This window comes from Rhinolophus sinicus, chromosome 11, assembly GCF_057876585.1.
Source record: "Rhinolophus sinicus isolate RSI-liver-muscle chromosome 11, RSI-T2T, whole genome shotgun sequence".
Classification (NCBI taxonomy): Eukaryota; Metazoa; Chordata; class Mammalia; order Chiroptera; family Rhinolophidae; genus Rhinolophus; species Rhinolophus sinicus.
Window position 1 is genome coordinate 9137918 of NC_142511.1, and position 18121 is coordinate 9156038.

An 18121-nucleotide genomic window follows, 5' to 3' on the forward strand; every position below is an offset into this window, starting at 1 on the left:
GGGGACTGGAGCCCACGGACACCAGAGTGGAGTCCGCTCACACGTGATCCCAGGCCAGGAGCCCCTCTTGACAATATTAGTCTTCGTAAACCACTGTGGTCGTTGGAGAATTAGGTGGGAAGAAGAAATGAATTTTTGGATTCAGCCTGGACTTCTGAGGATAAAGATGGTGGATTTAACATAAGCATCTAATTGTATTCCTTCCAGAAACCCCACTACAACAATAGTAAAGGGATTTTTTTTTTTTTAAGACATGGCCCTTCAAGGCTAATGAGAGGAGAAAGAAGAAAACAATCACAAAATAATAATAATACATTGAAAGCTGGCTAGCAAATGGAGTGTGGTAAAGGACGTGGCTGACTAGAGAAAGCCAAATTTCAATCTGACACTGAAGAGAGCCAAGAACCAACCTGATTTTTACCATGGAATCTTCAGGAATTGATGGTATCACGAACACCTAGCTCTTCTCCTCTTCCCCATTCCACTGAACAATTGCTCTTCCCACCCCCATAGACAGGGTATCTTCTACCCTAATACAGGACTGCAGGTGAATTCGCTGGCTGTGAAAACTCCAGGGGTCTCGGACTGGGGCATGCCAGGCAAAGCTGCGAGTGCAGGGATCTTTCCCAGCACAAGGGGATTAAGTGAGCATCTGCCCATGAATGATGAAACTCCTCCACCTGTCTCCCCTCACTTGCCTTTACCCTCCAGGCAGGTGATAAGAAGAGTACTATTTGGAGTATTTACCCCAAGAGGAAAGATCTAAAGATACTGACATTCCTAAGACTAGCAGACATCTGAAGAAAAGCCTTTAGTATGAAAGAGAAAAGCCAAAAGGAACAAACAAACTTGGAGGAACAGAGAAGGGGCAGGGAATAGACTGCTTAAAAAAAAAAAAATCACCTAAAGAAGATGTGATACATATATACAATGGAATATTACTCAGCCGTAAAAAAAAAAAAAAAAAAAAAAAGATGAAATATTGCCATTTGCGACAACATGGATGGATCTTGAGAATACCATGTTAAGCAAAATAAGTCAGACAGAAAAAGTCAAGAACCATATAATTTCACTCATGTGGGATATAAAACTGAAAGCAACAAACAAACAAACAAACACTCAGACACAGACAATAGTATGGTAGTTACCAGAGAGAAAGAGGGGTGGGGGGAGGTAGAAGAGGGTAAAAGAGGTCAAATATATGGTGATGGAAGGAGACTTGACTTTGCGTGGTGAACACATAATGCAATATACAGATGATGTATTATAGAATTATATACTTGAAGCCTATATAATTTTATTAACCTATGTCACTAATAAATTTAATAAAATTTTTAAAAATCATCACTATCCTCAGATAAAATACTATCCTCAGATAAAGTGAGACAAGAACTGAATGTTATACAAAGCCAAAGAGCTTCTGTGTATTCAAAAAAAATATTGTAACAGAAATAAAATTCAGTAGAAGTGTTCGAAGATGAAAATAAGTGAATATCCAAGAATGTAGAGGGGAAAAAAATGATAAAATAATTAGAGTACCAGTCTAGGATATCCAACATCAGAACAATGAGTTCCAGAAAAAGAAAACAAGGGGAGGAAATCACTAGCAAAATAATTCAAGAAAATTTCCCATAACTGAGGGATATGAGTTTCCAGATTGGAAGGGCTTACTGAGTACCTGTGACAAGGCCCATTTTCGGGAAATTTCACTTTGTCTCTGGTGACAAAGAGTATTACAAACTTCCAAAGAAAGGAAAAACAGATTACCTAATAAGGATCAGAAACCAGAATGGCTTCACACTTCCCATCAGCAAGATCAGGAGCTAGAAAACCATGAGGAGTACCCTCAAACTTCGGAGAATTCCACATCTAGCCGTAAGCCATTCATTACACATGAGGATAAAATACATTTTCAGACCTGTAAGATTTTTTTTTAAATTACCTCCTGCACATCATTTCTCTTTAAGCTAATGGAATATATTCTTCAGCAGGAATAAGCAGGACATGGCATAGGAGATCCAGCACAGGGGAGAGACAGAGGGAATCCTTGGGACAATAATACTATAGAACACATGGAGCTGAACAGCGCTGTGCCAACTGTAGAATGAAGACATCCAGTTCCAATTGGAGCAGTCAGAGGCTATCGTTAGGACTGCTCCAAGAAGACAAAATCGATGTAACTGAATACACTTAAACAACAGGAAGCAAATTTGGGATTGACTTAACAATAAGCACATAGAAATCTAAACAAATGAATAATCAGACAATAATTACAGGGGAAACAAAAAAATAGTGCTGGACATAGAGAATGCTTATGTAGCACCTTCTACAGGACACGTACTTAATATACCTGACCTTTTTTTAGTCCTTGTAAACCCACCAGGTACTGTTTTACAGATAAGGAGACCGAGGCATGGAGAAGTTAAGTAACTTGCCTCTAGAACTAGACAGCTAATAAAAGGCAGAGACGGGATTTGAACCCAGGCAGTCTGCTGTCAGGCTCTGTGCTCTTGACCACTATGTTATGTTATACATACGAGTAGGATTTACAGTGTGGTGCACTGTAAGCAGTCACAATGTTATCTGTCCTCCCCAGAGTTACTGTGTGACTGCGTGGGGAGAGCGAGAGAGTAGGAAGTGTATGTATACCTCCTGGGGCAGTAATGCAGGAGGAAAGGATCGAATTCTCATCTGCCTTAGTGGAAAGTCAATAGATGATGTCTGAAATGGAAAAAATAAAAAATATCAGTACAACCGTATTACTTAAGACTTGATGGTAACTACCGAAAGAATTGGCTAAAAGATAAAAGTAGTTGTTTCTGGGGAAGGAAAAGTGCTAGAAGAAGAGGGCTGGGGATTGCTGGGTTTTTCTTTTGTGTTTTTATTTTGTTTTTAAGAAGTCTTATAAAATCAGTAGACTCTGTGCATATATTACTTTATTAATATGTGAAACCTTTTTTAAAATAGGGAAAGGCATCTATAGTTCATAAAAAAGAAAATTAAAATGCCACTTAAACACAAGAAACAGGTGTTATACCTCATTTATAATTAATAAAAGCAAATTAAAATACAGCGAGTGACTGATTTTTACCTATGATATTAGAGATAAAGGTGTTTTGGAAGAATAGGAGGAAACAAGCTTTCTAGTCCATTAATCTGCAGGATGCATTTTGGCAAAAGTTTCCGTCCCCTTTGCCCCAGAGGCAGTCTACATCTACAGCCCTACACATCTACTCACACAGTCCTTGCATAGTTCTTTTTACTAACACAAGAGCAAACAACCCAAGTATCCATCCGTAGGAGGCCATTTAAATAAATTACGTTAAATTTATATAATGGGCTACTGTGCCCCTGTGCAAAAGAAAGTAGCTCCATGTGTAATAATTTGAAACAATTTCCAAGATACATTACATTGTTAAAGGGAGAGGGGAGAAAGCAGGTGCAGAAATATGTATGTATACTATGATTTGTGTAAAAAATGTCACGTGTGTGTGTGTGTGTGTGTGTGTGTGTGTGTGTAACACTAGACTGTATGTATGAAACCTTTAGCAGTGCTTGCTTCTGGGGAGGAAACTAGAGACCTGGAGTAGGAGGGAGATTAACTTTTCATTATACAACACTTCTTAACCTTTTAACTTTTAATCAAATGAATGAGTTATTATTCTTAAATAATAATAACGGTAATAATACTAACACCTATCATTAGGAGGAAGAGGAAGAGAAAAAAGGGAAGAAGAAGGCTGTCTGTACTGAAGATGCATTTCAGTTTTTTATGATGTATTTCAAAAACAGGGACAGCAATGAACTAAAATCGGAGAGAATTAACTGGAAGGGTATATTATGTTGATGCCAACCAATGGCTTTCACATTACTAAAATGTACTGCTTTAAAAATTAGCTAAGTTTCTTCTCACTCTCCGGTCATTAATTTGTAGCAGGGTATTAAGTTGGCCATTAAAACAGCTTAGTTTTTATTTATCTGCAGTAAAGAAGAGAAATTGAATCTGACTAAAAAAGACAAAATCTTCTTGACATTTTTATGTTAGATGATTATAATTTAATGGATTATAAAAGTAACCTCTATTGGATTTTCCAGGAATGTTAAAAAGGGTATTTTCTTCTCTTTGCCTCTTTGTTACATAAAATGTAGCTGACTTAATGCTGGGGGACGCGTTTTCTGTGGATCATAAATGCTGTGCGTATGATTTAACGTATCTATCATGGAATCAGTGAGATAGTAGAGCAGGTGTTAATGTTTCTCATTTTGCTTGGACAGGTTTAAATCAACCCAATGAAGAAATTTGAGGTGTGACCTCTTAGGAAGCATCCTGCCTCTGTATCTCATTACTTGTTTGTTTTTTCACTTTCTACTTGTACAGTTTGGTGAATTCCTTTCTTCAAATGTACAGTCATCATTCACCTTTCTGTTGTGTGATGGAGGTAGAAACATGGGGGTAGAGTTGTTTATAAAGCATCTTGAGACTTATTTTTGAGGCTTCATCTGGGCCCTTGGCTGCCATAGAACCTTTTCCAAAAGGAAAAACACATGACTCAGATAAGTTGAGCAAAATTAGCTAAACATTACTTGCTTTAGTTCTGTCTCTCTGTCTCTATCGTCTCTGTCTCTGTTGTCCAGGATTGGCTAAGCTGTTTATTACCAAATCCTTTTCAGTTTATATTTCAAACAGAAGGATTTATGAATCAGATTGGTGGAAAATCTGGTTGAGTTTGTGTCCAAAACAGATTGGAGCTGCCTCCAGGGATGAAGCATGTTTTGTTATGACCCTCTCAGCACCCATCTGCCCTGGGATTTCTATAGTAACAATACTTAAGAGAGGAAGCGCTGAAGTTTCTCATAAAACTGTGTTTACTGGATTGTTCTGATTACTTTCTTTTCTCTGAAATTTACAGCCTATTCTCTTTCCTGTTGTCTTCAGAAATTTGCATGTTAACTTTTTTCTCATTTTAATTGATATTTAACATAGCATAACAGGAAATTCCCATCCATTTCATTTTTTTTTTCCTTCTGCTTACAGAATAATTCTTGTTTTGTCTGAGTTTGGCATGTTCTTTCTAACTCTAGAGAGTAGAGAATACATAGGAAAAATTCAGAGTAGAAAAGAGTGAAAAGAATATGAATTCATAGGATAGGAAGGAAATGAAAGAAAGACTGAGTTAGAAAGAGAGCTGGTAATAATAAAGATTATTATTTTATATCAGCTCATTTTTTTCCATTTAAAGGCCTTTAGATTTTTTCCCCTCTCACTTTAATCAGAGTAGTGACATCTAAGAGTCAAAAACATATTTAAACAAATCTTTTGTAATTAATTTTTTAAAGTAAGAATTGGAGAGAAGTTTTTAGATGTGTGTATTAGGAACCAAATAAGCTGGTGAAGGAGCCAATGAAATAATACACTGGGTGTAAGTGAAAGTAAGAGGAGATAGAAAAATACATTAAAAAGCATTGGCAGTGCACATAACAATTAGATAAAAATAGCCTTGGAGTAGCGACTAAAAGTTAGACAGTTCCACAATGATAGATAAGCCTTCCCAAAAGAAACTGTGTGCAAAATAGGAGTGAGGAGAAAATTTGGCCTCTTTTAATAATGCTTGGCATCAGTGATATAGCATAGGGTTATAGGTAAAAGATGAGCTTATATGACTAAATGTGTTGCTTGGGTTAGTAAATTAGAACTATACTGATATTTGCGTCATCTTTCTCAGGGCTTAGCAATGAATTTACCTGCTCTGTTGTATTTATGCCCAAGTAATACACTCAGGTATAGTATTTGTCTTAGCTTGGGCTGCTATACCAGAATACTGTGGACTAGGGGGGGCTTAAACAACAAACAATTACTTCTCACAGCTCAAGGGGCTGGCGAGTCCAAGGTATGGGGTCTGCTGAGGGCCCTTTTCCAGTTGTAGACTGCCAACTTCTTGTCTCCCCACATAGTGGAAAGAGGGCACGGGAGCTCTCTGGGGTTCCTTTTAAAAGGGCATGAATCCCATTCATGTGGGTTCCACCCTTGTGACCTAATGACCTGCTAAAGGCCCCACCTCCTAACACCATCACGTGGGGGACTAGGATTGCAACACATGAATGTTGGAGGGACACCAACACATAGTCCATTGCAGTACTATTCTCCTTTTTTAATTGACATAGCAATTTAAAGAAAAATTAATCTTGTGGAATCTCATGTGCCCATACAAAGGCTGGTCCGTGGATTTTCCACATTCGAAATGGTGAACCATAGATCAAACAAAGGTATGTTGTATCAGGGAATAAGAAGAGATGAAAAATTTCGTTAGCAGAAATTTCCCTCCCTCTTATTCTTTGTTAATAAGTGAAATCCATGAATGGGTTTTCAGAAGAAATGTCATTAGACTCTAAGAAGTCATCCTTTGATATATCCGTCTTTCAAAAAGTATCCTGTTTCCCCTTTATTGGTAACGATGCCATGTTACTTCAGAATTGATGATTGTACCAAAGGTTTATGTCTCAGAAAAAATATCTAATAAAATTCTATTTTTCTCACGATAATCATTTTTGTCTCCATTTTCCGTAGCTTGCTTTCTTTTCTGTGGACTTTTGGCCATATGATTTAAGTTATAGGTCTTCTTTCTAGGGGCAGTCAGAAGCATAACACTTATCCCTATGGAGTAAACTAAGATGCCATCATATAAATATTGTAAGGCCCTTACCGAAGTACCAGTTTGCTGTAGTAACATTGTCCAGGTAAATAGTATAAGCTCATTCTAACCAACATTTCTTCTCTATTTTGAATGAAACTTAAAAATTACCAAACTTTTAAGAATCCTAGTATTTGCATATATATATAAGTTTAGTGGCTGCCGTTGTGGGCCTCTCAAATAGCTTTGAAAAAACACACTATATTTTAGTATCCATTAAATTAGCAGGAGCATTCTTGAGGCTAGGAAGTCTTTTTAAATTAGAAACTAGGTGTCAGAAAACAATACCATGGGGACTGTAATTAATAACAGTCTGTTATTGAATCTAAAGGCATAATTGGCAGGAAGACAACCTTGTTGTTCTTGTAGCTAGAAAAACCGCATAGAAAATCCAATAAGAATAGATAATACAAAATCCAAAGGAAGAACAAAGTGTGTGCCTGGTGTAGTTGGTTGATGGTAGCCTCCAAAAAGACACGTTTACTTCCTAATCTCATGAACCTGTGACCATAACCTTCTTTGGAAAAGGGGTCTTTGCAGAAGTAACTAAATTGAGGATCTTGAGACGAGACCATCCTGAATTATCTGGATGGGTCCTAAATCCAATGATAAATTGTCCTTATAAGATACAGAGATGGGAAGACAAAGACAGAGGAGAAGGCCTTGTGAAGCAGAAACAAAGATTGGAGTTACATAGACACTAGCCAAGGAACGCCCAAAGCTACCAGAATCTGGGAAAAGCAAGGAAGGATTCTCTCCTACGCCATTTGTAGGAAGTACAGTTCTGCCTGCACCTTAATTTTGGACTTCTGGCCTCCAGATAACTATGAGAGATAAATTTCTGTTGCTTTTAAGCCACTCAGTTTGTGGTAATTTGCTACAGCAGCCTTAGGAAACTAATACACGTGGTTATTTTTTTTCTGATAAATTCAATAAATTCTTGAATAGTTAGTATGCTTTACAAACTTTATCTCATCGCCTATCTTTTTTTTTTTAAGGATAAAGTACCATGAAATGTCTCGTTTTAAGTGTGAGTCTCTGATTCTTCCTATTTCTTACTCTCAATGATTACCACCTCAAATTTATCTCTTTATATTTTTAAAATTAAAATAAAGAATAGTCACAAATGTGAAGAAACACGAAGCGAGCCCAGGTAGACATAATGCTGAGGTCTGGATGCGTACCATCTCACCTGCTTCTCGCAGTGGTCCTGTGAGACGGGTACAGTTACTGTCCTCATGTACATATAGACTGAGTGCTGATGCCACCAAATTGGCAGAACCAGAATTCAAACGCAGATCTATATGACTTCATATCCACTTTATTATGGTGCCTCCCCATCACTGTACAAATCTCAGTTACCCACTGGCTACTTCTAGTTAAAGAATGACTTAAACATTGGCAGGTAGCTCTGAGCCCTTGTGCCTTTCTTGCCGTCCCCAACTAAATTTTGATCCTGATTCAAAGCCCTGCAGAGGGACTAACTTAGCAAATTACTTTGCTTTATGGAGTTATTTTTTCCATCCATCAAGTATATATTTTTTAAATGCCTATTACGTGCCACAGACGGTTCTGGCCTGTGTGAACAAAGTATTCAAAATACTGCAGCCAGCAATACAAATCAAAGCCCCTGCCTTCATGGACCTTCCATTCTGGGAGGAGTAGACTGACAAAACTAAACAGCTCTACAATATGTCATATGATGACTGATGTGATGGAGGAGAAATGAGGTACGATGTCGGTAGGGTAAAGGGTCTAGAGAAGGCTGTAGGTAGAGAAGGGGAAAAGGACCATTATTTTATATGAGATGATCAGGGAAAGCCTCCCTAGTTAAGGGACATTTGGTAAAGACCTGAAGGAAAATTTCCCAGAACTGCACGTGAGGATTTTCCAGTTTAAAAGGGTCTCTCAAGTGTTCAGCATAATGAACAAAGACAGACCCACATTAAGGCACCTGTTCAGGAAATTTCAGAACATCTGTTTTGAGGAGAGCCTCCTAAAAATTTTCAGAATCAAAAATACCCTATATTGGTTTTCAAGAAGAGTGGCATCTGACTTCTTGACGTTAATATTAGAAGCGAAGACCATGGAGCAGTACCCCGAAAGCTCCACGTGGACAAGGTTTCTAAACTGCACTGTATTCCAAGGTAAGTATCTGTCAAATAATAGGAGGAGGAAATCGGGAAGGACAAGAAGACGACAAATCCCCAGAATATCCATGAAGGAAGTCCCATCCATGATGCCGGCAGTGTGGCTGGCTGAGAGATCATCCTGCCCAAACCTAATCTCAACATTTCTAAATAATATTCTTATAACACTAGGTTTTATTTAGAAATGTTGAGATAAATACCAAAGGAAAAGCTAAAAATTAACAAGAGGGATGACTTTGGTGGGTGGGTGATAGGGTTGCTAGTTTTTATTAGCTGGTTTGATTTTAAGGAGGGTTGATTTTGTTTTTTTCCACAGTATACATATATTACTTTGATAAAGAAATGTGTAATTTAAGGATAAAGTAATGTGTAATTTAAGCAAACAGCCTTTTGAATGTATAAAATCAGCGTGATAGTTACTACTTCACAGGGTTATGGAAAATAAGATATTAAAATTAAGTTCCCCAGCAGAGTGCTGGCACATTGTAGGTTCTCATTAAATGTTAGTTTCTCTCTCTCTCTGCCAGTTTTGCTGTATTTTCTGTAAGAAAAAATAATTTGAGTTATAAATAATCAATGTATGAACACATTAAAAACCCCTTCTAATTTTTAATTAGTGTACTGTAATTTTAGATTTTAAATACTAATTATGCATAGTTTAATAGATTATGACAAACATTCTCACGATGCCAAATTTTTGGTGAGAACAGCTCTTTTCATTAAAAAAAGGTCACCAATAGCACCAAAAATAAAAATGTAATCAGAAATGCAGTATACACCAAAAAATTACTTTGATGAAATTCAACACCTTTCCTTTAGCCACTTTGGATGTACTTCTTACTATCACAAAACAGACAAATCTATCTCTAGCAATATTTAGATCAGCACTTATTATACAGTTAAGAAATCTTGGTTGACAATATTGTTGATTAAATTGCCTTAAGTTATCAGAGTCATTCATTTGTCTCTGGAAAAGTATACGTGTGGTTGAATGCTAAAATGAAAGCACTAGTTTATTTACAGTTCCACTTTATGTGTATTGCAGCATTATTGTCAGGTGGCTAGTAAGCCCTGCACAAATCTTTTCGCAAAATTGTTTGATTGGTAAGTTCAGAAAACTGGGTAAATATCAGCCCATAACATGACGATCATTAAGTAAGGTGTTGTTTTAATGTTGCTGCTTGGGTTATATACCCAAGATTCTGCAAGCGACTGTCCTATATACCTACTGGGAAATTATTTCACAAAAGCATTCCATTTACACCTCTCCTTGGGTAATTTACAATGTCAGCATTTTCTTATCAAGGCATCTATGGTTATGGGATAGGGTATGTAGTATCTTATTTCAAATATTCTCTGCAGATGGAACAAAAGACTGAATGGTACTCTTGGTAAGAGGAATATTTTCTGACAAAGTTACAGACTTTTTCACATGATTATAGTTGCAGTGGGATGTATTCTGGACAATGCAATGAACACATTGAAAGTGTTCCCTGGTAAAAGAATCAAACATTTCTATAAATGCAAGGAAAAGGAAAAGATTTCAGAGAATCTGAGGTGATAATAACTTGTGAGTCCTGGTACATGAAGACATTGTAAAGATCTTTATAGCAAAGAGGTAAGCTTTTTGAGGGATGAAATATAAAAATTGTTCTCATTCCCCCCCCCCCCACTGTTTTATAGCCCGCCTCCCCCAAACATACAGAATACTACTTTTTACTCCACAAATGCTTACATAGTGGTTTGTGCCAGGTACTGTTCTAAGCACTTTGCAGACATTTACTCATTTAACCTTATGAGCTAGGTACAATCATTATCCCTGTTATTCTTTTTTTAATATTTAAAGAAACTGAGGCAATGCTTTTCCAAGACCCTGCAAGTAGTAAATGGCACAGCTGGTATTTGAACCTGGTAATCTGGCCCTCAGGCCAGTTCTCTTACACACTGTGATCTTTCACCTGCGTGGAACGGTGAGCAAGAGGCAGAGCTGTATACGCTGGGTCCTCTGACACCAACAGTAGTGCTATCCTTCTGCCCTTACAGAAATAAATTCGTTGGTAAAGTTGTCTGTTTTACTGTTATTTAGTGCAAAACAAGTGTAGTCATCTCTTCAAAAATATAAAAACAGAATACGTAGGTGTTTGTTACTATTGGCATTCATAGGAAAAATTGTGATGAATGAGATTTGTTCACTAAAGATGCAACTTCATGCATTGTTTAGAGAACTTCTTTACAAAGAACATGCTTGGCACTTAATAGCACTCAATAGTGGGTCCCACTGAACACTGAACAAGAATGCACAATATATTGTCAGCGTTTTCCAATTCGTATTCTGTTGAACTTCATGTTTTTCATGGTGTAAAATTTAAAATACGCATCATGAAAGTTTTAGAAAATTTTCAATGTTTTGTAGGGGAAAATTTAAATTATGCAACAACTGATGGTACAAGGATAAAGTGTGGTCCATAATAATCAAATTTTACAAATTCAAGCCTGAAAAGCTGTAAGGACAAAACTTATGTTCTTAAAATCAGTGTTGTGGCCTGATTTCCTCTTGCCAATGAGATAGAAAGCATTGTATTTATTTCCTGACATGAGGGGGAAAGGGATGCTGCCAAAGGCCATACACAGATCCCTGTTCTTATTTCTCTGGTTGGCCTCCTGAGAGACCTAAGGATGGGAGTGTGATTCTGCCTGTAATCCTCAATGACTGTGTGCTTAGCAGATTCCTTCATCTCTTTCATCTCTCAATTTTTGTCACCTAGAAAGTATCACTCAAACATTAGACTTCCCCAAAATATAGCTATTTTTCACTTATTTTTGTTTCCTCTCAATATGACATTATTTAGTATTAAGTTAGTTCAGATAGACAAGCCACATGCTAACTTTATCCTGGGCAGATTTATCTGTTAATAGTAACCACTACTGAAGTTAGGTTAATATTCTTTAATCCACGGTCACATAATCATAGTTCTTGAATATGTTGAAAACCAAGTTCTTTGTTTTTTATTGGAATTACATCACTAATGTCACTGAAACAAATCTCTTATAGACAATTTTCAAGTTTTTCATTGATGGTAGTGGTATTTTTTGTCTTTGGCTCCAGCAGTAATAAATTTAGATACCATGTTTTATTGCCAAGAGAAAATATGTTATCCCTTGTGATGAACATAAAAATTTGGCTTGTTTTCAAAGCAAACAGTTAATCAGTCCTGAATGCAGTGTTTGTGTTCCTGAACTGCACTATGTTTCTTTGTCCGATCGCTGTTTTGGAGTTTTTCATGAATTGATTATGTGCCTTGTCCATAATTCTGTGCCTTTTATACCATTACTTTTGCGTCTTCTGGGAGAATATCTTATTCAATTCTTATGACATAGAATGCTTTTTTGGTAACTATAATTTTTTTTTTTTTTACTGTGTGTGCAGAAATTTAGAAGGAAGTTTTAACCTTTTGAAAGTTATTTTTTATATTTACTGATATGTTCTAGAACTAAAAGTGATGGTTTATAGAGTTTTTTTTTTCATGTCCACAATGTTTTAAACTTGGCTTTAACTGATTGGAGGATCATTTATCTCAACTTTTAAAAATGAAAAAACTCTCATGTCATTACATAGGAACTTTCAAAAATAACCCTTCTCAAAAAATAGGGGGAAATGTACTTTGAAATGTAATATTGGAAATGAAAATGTAATAAGACTGGTATCGTAAAATCCTAGAGGATTGCCCTCTTGGAGCCTGGAATATAGTTGAGAAAAGGGTCTTATTTTTATTACTATCACCATCCTAATGGTTCAGAAGTAATGGGTAGAACTATCACAGATTAAATTTCCCCTTGCTTAAGAACTTCAGTTTCCCTTTGGGGAATAGATTTTCTACTTTTAAAAAATCAGGAACATCATTTTTAAAGGTTTAACTAAGGGATGATATTCTTACAGAAAAAAAATATGAAACATTTACAAACCAAAGACCGAATTTACATTTGTAATAGTAGGTTTGTTTTTTTGTTGTTGTTTTGTATTGTTTTGTTTTTGTTTTTACTTCAATCTTTATATAGAGGGTAAGATTTGAGTAAATTTATTGACCTATTTAATATTAAGTATGTTGAAAATGGAAGAGGCGAAGAATAGCCACAGAGCTGAGAAAAGATCCCCTCATTCTCTCTTGAATTGGATTTCTTCCTAAGAACACATAGTTTGAGGCCAAGCTACGGAGAATATCTCCCTTCCCCTTTCCTCATTGATTCTCTGCAAAAGAGGAAAAAATAAAATAAGAGGAACTCCCTCTCTACTGGCCCCCGCATATCCTAGGGCCCAGATGTTAAGAAAACGTTCACACATTATCACTCAAAATGAACATTTTCAAGTCAGGAGCTGCCTCTCAGATTCTGGGGAATATAGCTGTCTCCAGTGGCTGAAATAAATGAAAAAGGCTGAGTGTCGTCCTTTTGAAACTTCAGCACATTGTTCTAACGGATACATGTTTCCAGACATCTGGCTTCATCCATACTGAAGGAAAGCTGCTGCCCCAGCTGCTGATAAACCTGATCTTGAGCAATATGCCAGCTCTTTTATAAAATTAATAATTTGATAGAAAATGTGGAAATACAAAAGGCTATGAAGAGAAAAATCAGTCACCCCAAAATGCCACTTGAAGATAAATTTGGAGAAGCAGTTTAATTTGATGTACCATCGTGGTGAAGAGAAAGTGCTCCGAGGCCAAATGAGGTTTGAATTCTGGCCTTACCACTCTGACCTGAGGCAGGTTGCTCTCTCAAACCTTTCTGTGTCTCCATTTCCTCATCTGTAAGTGGGCAAAATAATAGCTTTTATTTCTAAGGTTGTCTATTTTAAAACTCTCTGCTCTAGGAAACTGCTGTTAGAATTTTCTTTTTTTTTTTTTCCAAATACTTCATGACTTATCTCTTGGAGTTCTACTAGATTTTAGCTTGCTTCAGTCAGTTGTAAAGGAATAATGGAAATTGAGCCAGGTGAACTGTACCTGCAGTATGCCCTAGTATTTTGATGACTACCAGAACATCTGTGCTTTTTTCTAAGTAGACTTTAAGGAAAGAGTAACTCACAGCTGCAACTATTTTTTAAAACTAAGGCAAAAACAAATGCCTAATGACTTATTTTTACTGAAACTGATGTACTATCTGCATTATATGGGGAAGGTGACTGACTGGTTTTGTCTGTTCCCTTTAATGCTTCCTCCCTGCCCGTTGCCATGTCAGGTAAGGAAATGCAGACTACTCAGTCATCTTAGCTGGGAGAGAAAGGTAAAGCTCTAATGTTTAGCCACACATTTTAAAAACTTTGTGTGGCTATCATAATTGCCACCTTTTGACATGTGCCTTTTCTAGACACTTGTAAGTACATACTTTTCTAACCCTGTGACTAAGGTCTTCTAGTCTTTATAATGCGTTTTTGTCAGAAGAGAAACGTGTATGTATGTGTGTGTGTTGTGATCCCATCGTAACAAATAAAATTAAAATTTCAGAGGCATTTCTGAAAAAGTGGGTGACTTTGGTGTTTGTCCTTCCAGTCATACACAGTGATTTTCTTTTCTAGTATGAACTCTAAAAGGAATGCAATGGGAAGATCACAGTGTCAGAACGCCAATCTGGCATAGGGGGAGCCCTTAAAAGAAACTGTGTTTATGGTTGGAAGAAGCTGTGTTTCTGACCATCTGCTGTTCAAAAGAGGAGGCACACATACAGCTTGACTGCTTTTGAGATATTTTTCTGTTTGCAAGAGAAGAAGATAGGTATTAACAGGGTTTTTTGTTTATTAGTTTGGTAAGAAATAAAATGTGCAAGTCATTTTTAATTATATGCAGCTAGCTTATTTTTGTGTGTGTGCCCTTTGATTTTCACATTGACTTCTGTATCTATACCAAAGTTCAAATTTCCATAATTACTTTTGCAAGGGGTAAGAGGAAATACACTATCTATATTTTTCAAAATCTACAAAAGAGACTATTTGATTGATTCATAACTAGAAAAATGTTATCCTAACCTTTTAGAAACAAAACCAATGTTTGCTGATACTGAATTTGGAAGCACATAGACAAAGCCTTCAGGAGTCCACTCATAGCTGTTTCCAAGGTATTGGTGTAATAACCAATATTCATTAAGCACTTAACTATCTGGCAGTTGCTATATTTCGCACTGATGATACAGGAGTGAACAAGCCAGGTGTAGTCCCTGCCACCAAGGAGCTTATAGGCACGGGGTTGAGATGTAGGTAGACATCCTCTATGGGGATAAATTACAAGTGTGGTAAGTTCCAAGACGGACAAGAACAGAGTGCTGTGTTAGTATACGAGTATATAAGAGGACCATAGTTTGACAAGGTAACCAAGCATTGAAATTGATTGATTTTCTTGTTTGTGTTTGAATTATTATATCATGAAATTCCAGAACTGGAAGAGGCCTTAACAATCATCCAGTCCAACCCTTCATTGGATGTTTGAATCTTTGTTATTATTCATTCTATCATTGCTGATATTTCACTATTTTTGACTTAGAAAAATGGCATTTTCATGTAGTTCAACCTAATACCATCATGTGTTAAGTACAATGCTGGATCATGGCTACGTGTGATGGATTAGTCAAGACAACTCTACCCGACTCTCTATAGAGAAATGTGAAACCAGATAATTACAACATGGTGATTATTTGCAGAAATAAAATGGCTTAGGTGACCTCACATATCCAAAGTGAACATGCTGGGTGCTGAGTTGAGTGTTCTAGTTGTGTGATTCAATACATCAGTTCAAAACTCCTTCAGACTCTCTGAGGCTGTTCCCAACCAAGGAGGGATTTTCTGCATGGATGTAGATTTCAGCCACTTTCTAACTTGAGTGAATGGCTAAAAGGTGAAACATTTACTCATGCTTCTCCAGCTTCTTAGGGAACTCCCTAGTGTTGTAGGAGATTAAGATTTTATCAGCCTCTTCCTTCTCTACCTGAGAAGCTGAATTTCCTTGTCACAGTGGCACAGCACATGGCTGTGGGTTCACTGATGGTGAAAATTACTCTGAGAAGCCACTTCTGTGGATCAGGATTCCACCGATTACAGTAGGTCCCAATTGAGTAAATGATGAAATGACTCTCTTCCCTTAATATGTAATTCTCCTGGCTTCAGTTAAGTGACTTAAAACCATGCGAACCTGCGATAAGCTCTTTTATGCTCTTGTTTCACCACGTGACATGTGTGGTGCTAGGCTCTGGCATCAGAAAATGGATGTACAATGGTGCCTGTCCTGAAGGTATTCTAAAGTACTCCGAAGTCTAAATACTCGCAAAAGGTTTGGTAAGTGAAATATATTCTTTCATCCATCTAGTCATCCATTTATCATTTATTAAGAACCTACTAATGCCAAGCGTTGTTCCAAGCTGTGGGGATAAGCTGAAAATGAGACAATACTGTGTCACCCCCACCCCCATCTTCCTCACATTTTGGTGGAGAAAAGGGCCTTAAACCCTAACCTCGCCTGTTAGGTAATGGGAAGGGCTATGAAAAAAGAATAGCACAGGGTTAAAAAAAAAAAATAGTACAGATAATGTAATCAACTCTGGATAGGAAATAAGTTAAACCACACTAAGGAAATAATTTAAGTCTGGTTTTAAAGGCTAAATAAGAATATGACAGGCAGACTAGGCAAGGAAGGGACTTCCAGTCAGAGAAGTAGCAACACCAAGGCTGGAAAGCTTAAAACAGTAGAAGTGCTTTTTGTTTTGCAGAACACAATAGATTACTGTTATCATTAATCTTCAGATACCTGAAAATCATCATTGATTTGAATTAGGAACCACCTAGCCCTCTTTAAGGTTTGTTTAAGAATATTCTTAAAGATGTTTAAGTATATTTAAGAACAAAAACTCACACTTGAGAAAACGATATCCGTGAACTTTTTCTGTCGCCTGGGAAAAAAGCTCACTGTTCTGTTTTCTCATCTGCACCCCAGAGATGTTCAAGAGCACAGTCTGAGCTCCGCTGCACGACAGTGTGTTCATCGGAGGTCCAGTCAGTCCAGGTGGGAAGAGGTGGGGAGTCGCTGCAGAAGGCCCCTGCAGAAGCTGTTTCTAATAGCTCTGACTTCCTTTTATTGAGCGGAAATCTCCCTGTTCTTGTACCCAACCCAGGCTCACTGTTCTTAGTTCTAACTCTTGGATAGAGTTAAGGAAATCATACACTATTTCTTAGAATTATTCTGAGGCATATCAACTAAAAATAATTTCAGTGTTCTTTGCCCTAATTTAAGGTCAATTATAAATAACAATGATAATGATAAAGCTTTGTATTATCTTTGGTGAGAAGAGGGTGGAGTTGTTGGTGTTTTGATCCATATAAGGCAGGGTGGGAATCTGTGGTCTGTAAGTTTTCATAAACCCTTCGTTTATTCCTTTCTCTACAACTTTTCTTTCCCTATGATTCTTATTTGAGTAGCGATAAGGTTTAAAGTAGTTCATCTTAAGTAAAAATTGGAAACCAAAATTAAGGGCAGAGGAAACTGCAGTGTTAGAGCATTCTAATTCTTCAAGGAAGATGAGCCTAGATAACCAAAAACAAATTATGACTTAATTAAAGGAGACTTTAAATCATTGTGACTTGAGGAGAAAAAGGGTTGGGAAAAAAGGGTGCCAAAGGATATACATATATTCAAATAGGTATATCCATAATATGTGTATATATGTATATCTAATAGTGTGTCAGAGATGTATTCCATGTAATACATATATACACATACATACATATATAGAGAATATATGCGTTTCCATCAGCCATTTGTTAAATGGTAGATAACAGATTGATAGTGTGTTTTTCTCATGTCTATCCTGTTCCACTGTCTGAAGTGGCAGGTGGAGCCTGCTCAGTGATTCAGACTGAATTTTTTAATTGATCAGTCCTGACATGCTAACCTCAGCAACTGAGCAGCTGCATGATGTTAGGTCATCATACCAATAATAAAGATGACATCACTGACCTGCCTCCCTTTTTTGGAATGAAGAAAAAACAACAACCCTGGAAATATGTTTGATTTTAAAACTAATTAAAATGATGACGGAGAAAAGTATTATACATAATTTCTTCACATTTAGTTGATTTAACTCGTAAAGAGCCACTCAGTATATAAAATTAATTTTTGATTCTTTATTTTTAAAATGAAGTTCTAGCTTACGTACTGAATGAATGGTTTTAGAGAAATAAAAGTTTTCTAAATTTAAAATATTTCCTCTGTGATAAGGTGATCTACTGAGTAAGTGAATCTAAAA

General features: G+C 36.8%; 1 protein-coding gene across 8 annotated transcripts in view; it reads left to right on the forward strand.

Moving 5' to 3' along the window:
• RASAL2 (RAS protein activator like 2) overlaps positions 1 to 18121 on the forward strand; it is a 263171-nt gene that overhangs the window by 138715 nt on the left and 106335 nt on the right. The gene's annotated exons all lie outside the window — the stretch shown is intronic.